Raw genomic sequence first — 11888 nt, forward strand, 5'->3', positions numbered from 1 at the left:
GTCATGTATCATAATTTTACCTGAGTAAAGTTCTTTCCTCAGTTTAATCGGGATAATTTAGTAACTTGGGAAACATAGATGCACTACACAATGTCGGACGAATTCTAATGGGTCACTTTTGTTGGACCAGCCTATGTAATTGATCCTTACTAGCCTGTATCTTTTCCTCAAGGCGCCATTATCACATTTCAACTCCCTTCACCAATTCCACTTACAAGCCTCATCTCGCTCCTGCATTTCTACTCTTACCACTTACCACCACCACTACCATTCCATTAAGTTCGCCTTTGACTCTTATCAAATTTGTGCAACTTGAAGCTCATTTTCCCCCGTGAGGCATTTTAAGTCTCTCTGAGCAAAAATGATAAATATAAGTAAGCACAAACATTTATTTTGCTGTATTCAGACATGTCCTTTGCACCTGTTACTTGATAATGGGAGGTGCGATGCATTGTTTACAAGAACGTAATGAAAAATGTCATGCCACTGAGTATTTTTGCTGTACTTACCAGTTTGTGATCAGTTGCTTTTATTGAGCTTTCGCTTTGGCATATAGAATTGTGTCTTCACATGTACTCCAAATGATTGTTAAATGGTATTTCTGATATCCTTCATCTAATTCTCAGCATTGGCTGTTTCACCTATTGATTGTGCTTGCACCATACAGCTTTGAAGTTCAAATAGAAGTATGAGCCACTTAGTATTTGGGAAACTCTGGGTATATTTGACTCCATCCATTCATAACTAGCGAACCATATCCTTCCTGAATGTTTGACCTATGTGCCAATTCTTTTTTTTGAGACTATTAAAAAATTCAGTTTCACTTGAAATACTCATTTGAAATAGGCACAATCTATTATTCGCTAGATAGTCTCAGAAAAATATCATGATATTTGCCCTCTTCTGTCATTAGTTTGATCATAAAAACACTATCATTTTGGATCAGGTTTTGTGTAGGCCTCTGGTTAGGATCCCACTTTGTGGCGTGTATTCTGGCCCTTTAATTTAGTTAGCTTCAGGGATCTTGAGGCTAAGATGTTTGAGTGCTATGAGTGCGTGGAGGAAAAGTTTAAAGGGAAGGATTGTAGGAATGTAAAAGAATTAGACCTAACAAGTTTTCTTAGTATTTTATGTCCTTTCAAGGAGGGGAGCCCTCATCGTCAAAGTGGATCTTAAAATGTGGTGAAGTGTGTGCTCAGAAGAGTAGGGACCCATGGAGTTTGAGTCTTACCATCAATGAGATAGGCAAGAGTTAGTACGGACTTTAGTGAAGAGCAACCTCTGCTCCTTTTGGAGTTACCTTCTCAATGTTCTTCATTTAAGGCTCTGTTTGTTTTGGATTTTGAAATTTGATAACCAAGGTCCAAAACTGATTATTGGACTCAAGATTATGCCTAGTTTTGAGTCCAATAATTGGACTTAAATCTGTTCTCTAAGAAATAACCCATATCCTTAAAATATCCTGAGATGCTGATTTGCAACAAAGTAAAATAACAATAGATATTTTTTCATTAGGCAACGGAATCACATCTCCTTTTCTTACAATCAAGTAAAATTATAAACAGTTCCTTAAGCTATTTTATAAAATGGGCATGTCTTATGAAAGTATTCATCCAATCTTCTTATACTAAGACCAAATAAGGATAGGGAAAATCTCTACAAGTACATAGCAATATAAACTTACATTCAATTGTAAGAGAAGCATAAATGTAGGGATACTTTGTGGTAAATAAGATATTTCTTCCATTAGTAAGAGAAGTATGAACTTACTTTTGGGACCGAGGTTTAACATTTGATATTGAAAGCTCATCAATGTCACTGAAAACTAACTCATTTTAGAAAAAAATAGTGTTCCACTGGATACGTTGACAGGAATAAGAACCAAGAGTGCTAGGATTGTTATTGGCACAAAAATCTTCAAACTGTCACATGAAATGAATAATCTTTAGATCAATAAACAATAATTATAATTGAAAGAATATTGACATGAACAACTAGACATTTACTTTAACAAACAAAGCTAACTCTGAACTATAAAAAGTTTGTGTCTTAGACATGCAAAGAAAGTAATGTAAGGGATATGTAGAAATGCAAACCACATAGCAAAAGAAGACGGAAAGAAAATCAACCAATACTTGCTATAACTGTTTGTTTAGCGCTAAGGGAAAAAAGCATGTATGTGAAAGGTAACACAAATAGTGATTCAAAAGAGTGAAAATTCAAGATATATAAAGACCTCCCAAGTCCCAACTTCTAATCTGACAGGTAAGGTAACACAAGATTAAACACAATTTTGAATGGAATAATCGGTTTTGGACTCAAAATCAATTCTCAAATCCAAAACGAACCGGGCCGCTACAGAGACTCGAAGCCATATGATGGACTGCCTTGCTTCAAAATCCAAGCCAATCATACAATTGAAACAATCAAAATAGGATTCTACAAGCTGAATGTCAGCTGAATGTGGACTATTGATCAGAACGATCCTAGTCATTTGTATTAGAATTCTACGGTCGAATGTGAACCGTTGATCAGAATGAACGTAGCCATCTGTATTGGGCTTCTACAAATGTTGCTCTTTAACAATTTTTCATTTTCTACAAAACAATCAAGAGGACTGATTATCCAATTGGTGTGTTTTTACTAAGTGGGGCCCGACGAGGATTACTTTACTTTGCCTGCCGTGTCACACATTTGTCACACGTTACTTGACCTAGGCAAACGTGTCACACGTTAGAAATTTTACGTTCAGTGGGGCCAACGACATTCACTTGACTTGTAGAAATTTTACTTGACTTATGCTGCCATGTCTCACGTTAAATTTTACTTTCAGTGGGGCCCGACGACGTGTACTTCACCAGGGCTACCGTGTCTCAAGTTAGAAATTTTACTTTAATGGGCCCCACGACGTTTACTGAACTCCATCGGATGGTTCCAACCCTATGATCTAATACGATGTTTGTTGACGAATATTTTTCGCTTTTTATTAGTTAGAAATTATTTTAATTTATTGAAATAGGATTAATCCTGCAATCAAATTTGATGGCTCTTGAGCATGGCTTTCGATGTTGTTTGTCTGACACGTCTCTCTTTGTGTGATTCACATCCTATGGATGTGTCTTCTTTTACTTCTATATGTGGATGATATTATTGTCATTGGCAGTGACATCGGTGGTGTTCGCTCCTTGATTACGTATCTCTCTCGGCACTTTGATATGAAGGATCTTGGTTCCCTAAGCTTTTTCCACGGCATGGAAGTTGTTCGGACCCCAGCCTCCATATTACACTTACACAGACGAAGTATACCCTTGATCTCCTTGATCGTGCATCCATGCTCGGGGCATAACCTCTTACTACTCCTGTTTGTCCTCGTTCTAAGTTGTCTTGCACTCATGGTGCTAGCCTCTCTGATCCCACATTGTATCGTAGCTTAGTTGGCGCCCTTCAATACCTCACTATGACGCGTCCGGGCATCTCCTACGCCGTTAATCATGTATGTCAGTTTATGCTCGCGCCTACCACTGTACACTATGAGGCAGTTAAAAGGATCCTTCGCTACCTCAAAGGTAGTATTGGCCTTGGCTTACACTTCGCCCAATATCAGCTCCCTCTCTTATTGCCTACTTTGATGCTAACTGGGCTGGTTCACCTGATGATCGTCGATCTCCCACTGGCAGTTGCATTTATTTTGGACCCAACTTGATTATGTGGTGCTGTGGACCCCGATCCCGAGGACGGTGGGCGAGGGACACGAGATCCCACGCCGATCCTCTAAGATCTCCACAATGTGAAGGAGAGCTCTACCAAGGAATTCTCGAAATGGTGCCACTCACAACATGGGTGGCGATATAAATTAGATACCTCTCGATTCAAGGACTAGCCCAGAACCAAGATGTACCTATAACAAAGAAGAGTCGCCATCCAAGGAAGTAGGCCCTGGATCCCATGAAATACTCTGTTGCAACGGATAACCAGAGATACAAAAGTCCGTGCCTGATGACGAATGGGGAAGGTGTTAAGCGCCCCCAATTCGCCCAAGTGCAAACACCTGGTCTCTTATGCCATTTTTAATTAATTTTGAAGAGTTTTGGGCTAAAATCATGTGAAATGGGAACGAGTATCCCCGAGAAAACGTCTATCTAAGCATGCATGACCCGGGGATGGGCAAAAGAAAATAAACATCCAAATCCTAACTCACCGCATCTAATCCTAACCCATCACATCTAGGAAAGCAGTAACATCCACACGCACAGCTACAGCTAAGCAGATAATCAAGATAAGATGAATAAATGCTACAACTAAGCAGGTGAGAGGACAGATAAGCACAGCAGTAAACTACCAAAGCAATAGAATAAACACACTAGCATCCGAGCCTATGTAAGAGATAATGCTAAGAAAATAATAATCAATCTCATGCTAGGAAAGTAAGCAAGCTAACAGTAGCACATAAGAAGTCAAAGATAAACACACAATGAGCTAAAAGATACAGGGAAATAAATGAATCAGAAAATCAACGGTACATGAGGACCGAGAATGCGATGGAAAAGAAACGAGAGCGTACGATAGGCTCAGGGAGCGATTCTAATGAATCAAGCTCAGCGATCCTGATCCGCTAAAGATCGGATAAGTCTCACGATCGTCATAGCCTATCGTTGGCCTCAGCGAGGACAATCCCTGTGAAGGGGCCACGCTACGTCGTCGCCCGTCCCAAAGCCCGATAAAACATCGAAAAACCGATAAAACCGAAAAACCACGATCAAAATCGAAAATGAAATGAAAGGAAGGCTCCGAGTGACCTGGCAATCATCATCCTTGCCCATTTTGATTTTTGTTGTGAAAGGTTTGAAAGATTTTTTGGATGTTTGAATGATTTTTTGAAGGGTTTAAATGATTTTATTAAAAAGTTTGACTGAACTTGGGATGACTGTCCCAAGCTTCCTACGTACCCTGTGAAAAGGGATCAAGCCAACGTAGTTCGAAACAGCTTTTCAAAAAACGCTTTTGTTGTTTTTTTATGTTTTTGTTGTTTTTGGATTTTTATGTATTTTTTATCCCTTTTGATTGAAATGGGGTTTTGGCTCAGGAGGTTGCCGTCCGTCGTCGCCTAAACCCGAACAAGTGTTCCTAAAATCGATGGGATCCCGAAATGTAAAGAGTATCCCAAGGAATATGCAAGGATGTACCCAAAAAGAGAAGAAATCCTAAATCCTAAATGATGTAATAAACCTAACGACATGGAAACCCATAAGCTCCACAGGAAATAAAGAAATAGAAGGAAAAGAAAACCCCTCAAGTCCCATAAGAAGTGCTAGTTTCGAAAGAGAAGGGACCCCTAAGTCTCGTAAGAGGTCCTAGATAAGGAGAAGAGACATAAAGGGCAAGGGGTGGCTCAAGAAATATTCTGTCATCGCCTGGTTCCGACGACATGATCCGCAGATCAAATAATCTCCAAGATCAAAGGGAATCCCTAAACACTAGATGGAAATCAGATGAGGCCTCAAGGTCATGAGAGATAAATCAAGACTACTCAGATATTCCATGGCTGCATTTCCATTTTTGAGACATGATAGTAATATGTGAACAAAGGACAATACTGTGAATGATACTGACTCAGGAATCTTCTAAGGGGTTGTCTCCAAATGAACTGGATATGATGAAAGATGGTGCAAAAAAAATTAGCAAAGTGGGGTATATACTAAGCCAAACCGAATGAAGAAATTTGGGCATTTTGACTTGCCAGCCGACTCACGGATTTTCAACTAATCTTGACGAGTACCCTCACTAACAACTTAGCATAATCAAAACAATGAAACTTATAAACTCAGGTGCCAATCTCCACTGATTTCTCCTTCAACAGGTGTAGATAACTTCATAACCCAACTGTGCTCAATGAAGAATCACCCAAACCCGTTTGTTTCACCATGGACAAACTGATTTGATTTGGATGAGGGTGGAGACCTGTTCCACAAATTCAGCCAACATGGCCGATCATATTTGTGCATTACCAAACTCAGGAAGAACCTAAAGGATGGCTAAAAGGAAAACCCATTGACATGAGAATATGGTATCAACACCCTTACTTCTTGATATTCATTGAACACAATTCCCATGGGCTCTTGAAATCGAATTAAGAAGAGGAGACCAATGGGATTTAAAATCGAGAGAAGCAAACCAATCGGACAAAACTCAGAAAACATATGCCTCTTCCGGTGAGAAACGTAAGGTGATCAAATTTCAGCAAATTACAGAGGGATTAGGAAAAATGGATACATCAATGAGAAAATTAAGGCAATTGAAAATCACACATCAAAGGACCCAAAAATCAGTCAGGCAACAAGAAACCAAAAAGCCACATGAGCATGAGACATTAAAAAGGAATTATTAGGGAAAGTGAGATGGGTTTTACCTTCTTGTAAAATTTTCTCCAAATGGGTGAAGATGAAGAACAAACCCCTTTGCTGCAACTTCTCTACTTCTCTTTTTTCTTTTAAATTTACATAGACCTTCCCTCTCTCTCTCTCTCTCTCTCTCTCTCTCTCTCTCTCTCTCTCTCTCTCTCTCTCTCTCTCTCTCTATTATCAAATCTTCTATTTCTCTCTGCTTTCAGCCCTGAGATCGGTGGAGGAGAGGGTTTAAATGGTGGTGGGGATGGGATGGAGAGATGGCTGATGTTAAAAACAGGGGATGAGGTGGGTTTTGGAGTGGCTGCAAATGGGTGAAAATCCAAGTGGGTTTGATGGGGCTGAAGTGAAGTCAATGGAGGAATGGGGAAATGGTGAAGGTAGAAAAGTAGTAGATGGTGGATATGGTGGGGGAGATGTAGAGAAACAGGAGATGGGGCTGGCTGATGTGGGTTTTGGTTTGGGTCTAAGAGGGTAAGGTGGTGAATCTGAAAATGGGTTTAGTTTGGATCTTTGGGGAAATGGGGTTGGACAAGAGAGTGAAAATGAGCTTCGAAGCTGCTGTTGGGATGATGAAAATGATGGTGGTGGAGGATGAGATGGTGGTTGATGGTGGTAGAAGATAGAGAAGAGGGTGGATGCGTGGCCGGAGTTGGTCGGAGTATGGGTCTTGGCCGGAGAAAATGGTTTGGGTTAAACAAAATGGGTTTATGGAGATGGAGAAATGGTGGGTGGGGAGGTTGCCAAGGTGGGAGATGTAGTTGGTGGTTGAGAAGGGAATGGGTTTTGTCAATGGAAGAAGATGATGGAGTCCACCGGAGTCAACGGATTTCGCCGGAATCCATGGGTCCTGCCGGAGCTAAGGGGGACAATAGAGAGGGTTTGGTGGTGGTTTGAATGAAGAAGAAGGTGCGTTTGGATTAGAAAATGGTGGCTGTGAAGAAGAGGGAATGGTGGAAATGAAGGTTGAACAAAGGAAGAAGATGAGGCTATGGTGGCTGGTGGTGGCTGGTGGTGGCGCGGTGGAGATGGAGGCCGGAATCGGGTAGGATTGACGGTGACTGAGCTCCTCTCCTCTCTTCCCACTCTCAAACCCTCTCTCTGTAAATTCTCTCTCCCTCTCCCTCTCTCTCTCCCTCTCCTGCTGTTCTTGCGGCTGCCCCTCGCCCTTTTTTCAGAAAATGGGGCTCCCTCTCAAACCCTAATTCGTTTCCCCTTTAAGGGAAATGATATACTCATACACCCCCTTTATTTCCTTGGGACAGCCACCTCTTAATGCATTTATAACTACTCCTTTGCACAGGGTGGGGCAGGGCAAAACAGACCTAAAGGGAAATGACATATTTGACCCCCCTTTTCTCTCTTGGGTAACCCCCATCTCATGTAAAGGAAAATGATACATTTGCACCCCTTATCCTTGCTCTGGACAGCCCCTACTAGTCTATTTCTCACTTTCTTTCATCCTAAATGGGGTGGTTTGGGATAGAAAATAGGGCAAAAATTCTTCTATCTTTCAAATGGGAACTAGTATTGGCACTCATTTACTTTGATGATATACCCCACCTTTTTGCCTTGCTTAGATTAAGAAAATGATGTGAGAACAACCATGTTTTTGGTAAGAGCACTCCCCTAGCTCGTCATTTCTCTTTTGGGTTAAAAGTACATGAGAACATTCCCGCTTTGATAAATCACCCTCCTTCAACATTGAATGAAGGAAAACGATATCAGTACCTCTTTCCGGGTTTTCCAAAATGCCTTGTAAACGAGGGAACTTTGGACTTTTCAGGTTCTTTCGCACTCAGGACTAGATTTTTTTCAAAAATTTCAAGATCAACTTTGACAATTTGAAATTGATTCTGAATTCGGTTTCAAGACTCAGGTTTTGGGAATTTCGGGATTAGTTTCGGACGCTTCAGGAGTTTAGGGCTTGATCAAAATGGGGTGTCTACAGGTGCTCTCGTAAACAACCAACGGTCTCTCGTTCGAGTGCTGAGGCTGAATATCGGGCCCCTGCTGTCACCACCACCGACTTATGTTGGCTGCAGTTCTTACTCAGTGACTTGGGCATTTTTCTTCGACATCCTCTTTTATTGCGTTGTGATAACATCAGTGCCACCTACTTAGTTACTAACCTATACTTCATGCATGTACAAAGCATATTGAAGTTGATTATCACTTTGTTCGTGAACGTGCTGCTCGTGGCGCCCTAGTCCAATTCTTCAAAAGTGAAGATCAACTTGCAGATATATTCACAAAGGGCTCTCATCTAGGTGATTTGTTTGGTTCCATGACAAACTCACCATTGGTAAACCTCTGGTGCGTTTGAAGGAGGGTGTTAACGATAAAGATGGCAGTGAAATATCCTTGCCGATAGCTGGTGACCAAGATGGCAAGGGAATATCCTTGCCCATATCAACAAGTGTGATTGATTGCCATCTAAGCATACTGCCAGAACTTTCTCCTCCTAATCTTAGCAAGCAATCAATGATCCAGTCTTAGCAAGAACATAGGTTGAATGCTTGCCATGATTAGTACATTCTATGGAATGCTTAGCGTGACTCAAGAATCTTGTCAAGAATCTTGTCATCATTAGATCATCCATATCTCAGCAAGCTGATACGATTGGAAAGCCTGCAATTTCTGCTGTATTAAACTTAGTAAGATTTCCAAAGTGTATATTCTCTGTATATTCTATCTATGGCAATATGTACTCAAGAACTCTATAAGTATAGATTCTACCCTGCCAATTGGTTAAAGGAAAATCAGCAAATACTTCAAAATCAGCAAATACTTCTTCAATAGTGTTGATATCATTTCCCTAAATTAAAAGCAGCTCATTACTTGTATTCAGTTACCTGATGCCTATGTTTCAATGGGTCTGTGAAAACAATTAATGATAGATAATGGGGTTCTATTCATAGCTGGGAAGAAGAAGAAGAAGAGCGAACAAGGTGAGGAAAAAGAGTGAGGCCAATACGAGTTGAGCAGAGAAGGGTGCGTTATTGGAGAAAATTCACGCTCCCAAAAGATGCCAACCCAGATGATGTGAAGGCCACTTACAAGGAGTGGCCTTGCAGACGTTGCTTCCCAAATTCAAATCCCATTAAACACCTTGTATTCTTTTGTACACTTAACTATTACTAACATGCCGGGCACCGTTTATCTTTCAATTTTTCTTTCTAGCTTAAATAGATTAAGGCCATGTTTGGCAACTATAAAAAAAATTTCATGAAATATTAGTTTACCAACTGGGGGAAGACAGGTTGGTGCCTCTTATGTAGGGGTGCAACTCGGGTCGGGTGAAGGCCAACCCTAACCCAACCCGAGATACCATTCCCTCAACCCTAACCCAACCCAACCCGGGCCTCGGGTTGAGGATGGTCAACCCTAACCCAACCCGTCTCCAAATCGGGTCGCGTTGAGTCGGGTTGGGTCCAGGTTGAGTTGGGTCTAAACCACTAGGGTTCTCAAACACAGAAAAACCTTAACAGAACCCTAACCCTAACCCAACCCGTCTCCAAATCGGGTCGCGTTGAGTCGGGTTGGGTTCAGGTTGAGTTGGGTCTAAACCACTAGGGTTCTCAAACACAGAAAAACCTTAACAGAACCCTAAATAGTTGTTGAAATTGATTTTCCAAAACCCTAACAAAATCCTAAAAAGTGATTCACATTTGCAAAACCATAACAAAATCCCTACATAGTAGTTGAAATTGGTTTTGCAAAACCCTAAAAAAAACCCTATTGAAATTTGTTTTACAAAAAGTAATAATAAAATAATGGATGTGATTGAAAAGGAAGAGAGAGGTAAGTTTCAAAAGGTAATAATAAAATAATAGATGTGATTGAAAAAATGTGAAGGGCTTTTTTGTCCTCCAAAATCCATGAACGGTTAAAAGCACTTCGTTTTAGTCCTTTTCAACTTTGCATTGCCTTTTTAATAATAGTTCAAAAAAAGGCATTTTTTTTGTCATTTTCCCAAACAAAATAAAATAAAATTGCCCACATCCACTGAGCCCCTTAATTCTATCAACGAACAGTTGAGAAGCCCAGCTAAAAAGTTGGTTTTCGGTAATTCTCATGGCCAGTCCCCGGCTCCCCGCTTCTCATTTAGTACGAAATGAGGACATTGAAATGCCTGTGCCAAGCGTATAGAGTTGTCTAATGATTTGTGGTCTCTTTGGGGTACCTCCAAAAATCATTTGCATACAATCTTAACATATAAATGGTTTTCAATTGCAAATAATAGTTTTTTTTTAATGGGTAAAAGTAATAGTTGTTATAGTTATAGAAATGATGGTGATTTCCAAAAAGGCCTCAAGACGAAAGAAACATCACAGATATACTGCCATATTGGAAGATCTGTTATAAAATTGGAAGCAAAAGATGTTAGCTTCTGCCCAGTCTCCCCTGCCATATTCTTTAAGGACGAGATATCCTGTGATCCCTGCAAAACAAACCAACCACAAGCATAACAAATCTAAGGATCTAAGCTAATGAACCAAGGGCAGTTCAAATAACATTTGAAGCAATTCCAAATGAACCAAGGCCAACAAAGCCCAACAACTATGCCAGACGGTGCCACGGCCGACCATGCAAGGTGTGCCAAGCCCACCCACGCCATGGTGTGTAATGGCCGACTGTGCTTGGAATTGTCAAAGGTCCATTTAATTGACAAGAAACCAACAACTATGCCAGACGGTGCCACGGTTGATGAGGTCAAGTTGAGAATCATCCATGTCTTGACCGAAGAGATCAGCACTTGATATGGCTGTTGAACTCTACATATATAAACACATTATTTAAAATGTCGACATAAAAGTTTATCCAGATTCAACAACTGAAACAGAAGCTGCTTGCATTTTGCCACCACAACGGCAGTTATTTATCTTCAACAGTAATTTATGCAATACGGGTACCATTCAAAAAAAATTATGGAATAAGGGCATTACATATTTTAAAAATTATGATCTCGGGCAAATGTCAGAAATGCCTCAAACACAGGTATTGGAGACCTTAAGGCAATTCTTGTTTATCAGTAGTATTTGTATACTATTTTTTTTTTTTTTTGAAAGAGTTTGTATATTATTTACAATCTTTGTTTTCTTTGATTATTTGGTATTATTTATGTTTTCATATACTTTCCCCACAGGCCTATTTAGGGGGGTGCCCACAGCTGAGAAAACCAATCCCCCATTCCTGTTGCTGGAATCACTTAAACAAGCAGCACGGTGAAGTTTAGTTTACATGAATAGACCTGAACACATAATTTTTTTAGTTTTTTATTATTTTTTTCTTGCATCTCATGCTTCATGAACTAATATTGTATTAGCATAGGAGAAGAAGTTAAGAATTAGAAGAAATAGAAGAAAATGGAGAAAAGGAGAAGACGAAGAGAAGAGAGGGAAGAATAGAATAAGAGAAGAAGAAGAATAGGGGAAGTTAAGAATTAGAAGTAGAAGAGAAGGATTTAGAGAGAGGAGAAGAAAC

At 40.2% G+C, this 11888-nt stretch overlaps 1 pseudogene across 1 annotated transcript in view; it reads right to left on the minus strand.

The window, feature by feature from the left end:
• Nucleotides 1-7636, minus strand: part of LOC143877103 (putative ADP-ribosylation factor GTPase-activating protein AGD8) — a 31481-nt pseudogene extending 23845 nt beyond the window's left edge. The window contains exons 1-2 of the transcript XR_013250551.1: nt 6407-7636; nt 1771-1922 (exon numbers count right to left, since the gene is read on the minus strand). The product of XR_013250551.1 is annotated as a putative ADP-ribosylation factor GTPase-activating protein AGD8 (transcript). The remainder of the gene's footprint in view (nt 1-1770; nt 1923-6406) is intronic.
• Nucleotides 7637-11888: the final 4252 nt, after the last annotated feature.

The sequence above is a fragment of the Tasmannia lanceolata genome, unplaced genomic scaffold, assembly GCF_043159265.1.
Source record: "Tasmannia lanceolata isolate RefF3 unplaced genomic scaffold, GAP_Taslan_0.1 ptg000005l, whole genome shotgun sequence".
NCBI lineage: Eukaryota > Viridiplantae > Streptophyta > Magnoliopsida > Canellales > Winteraceae > Tasmannia > Tasmannia lanceolata.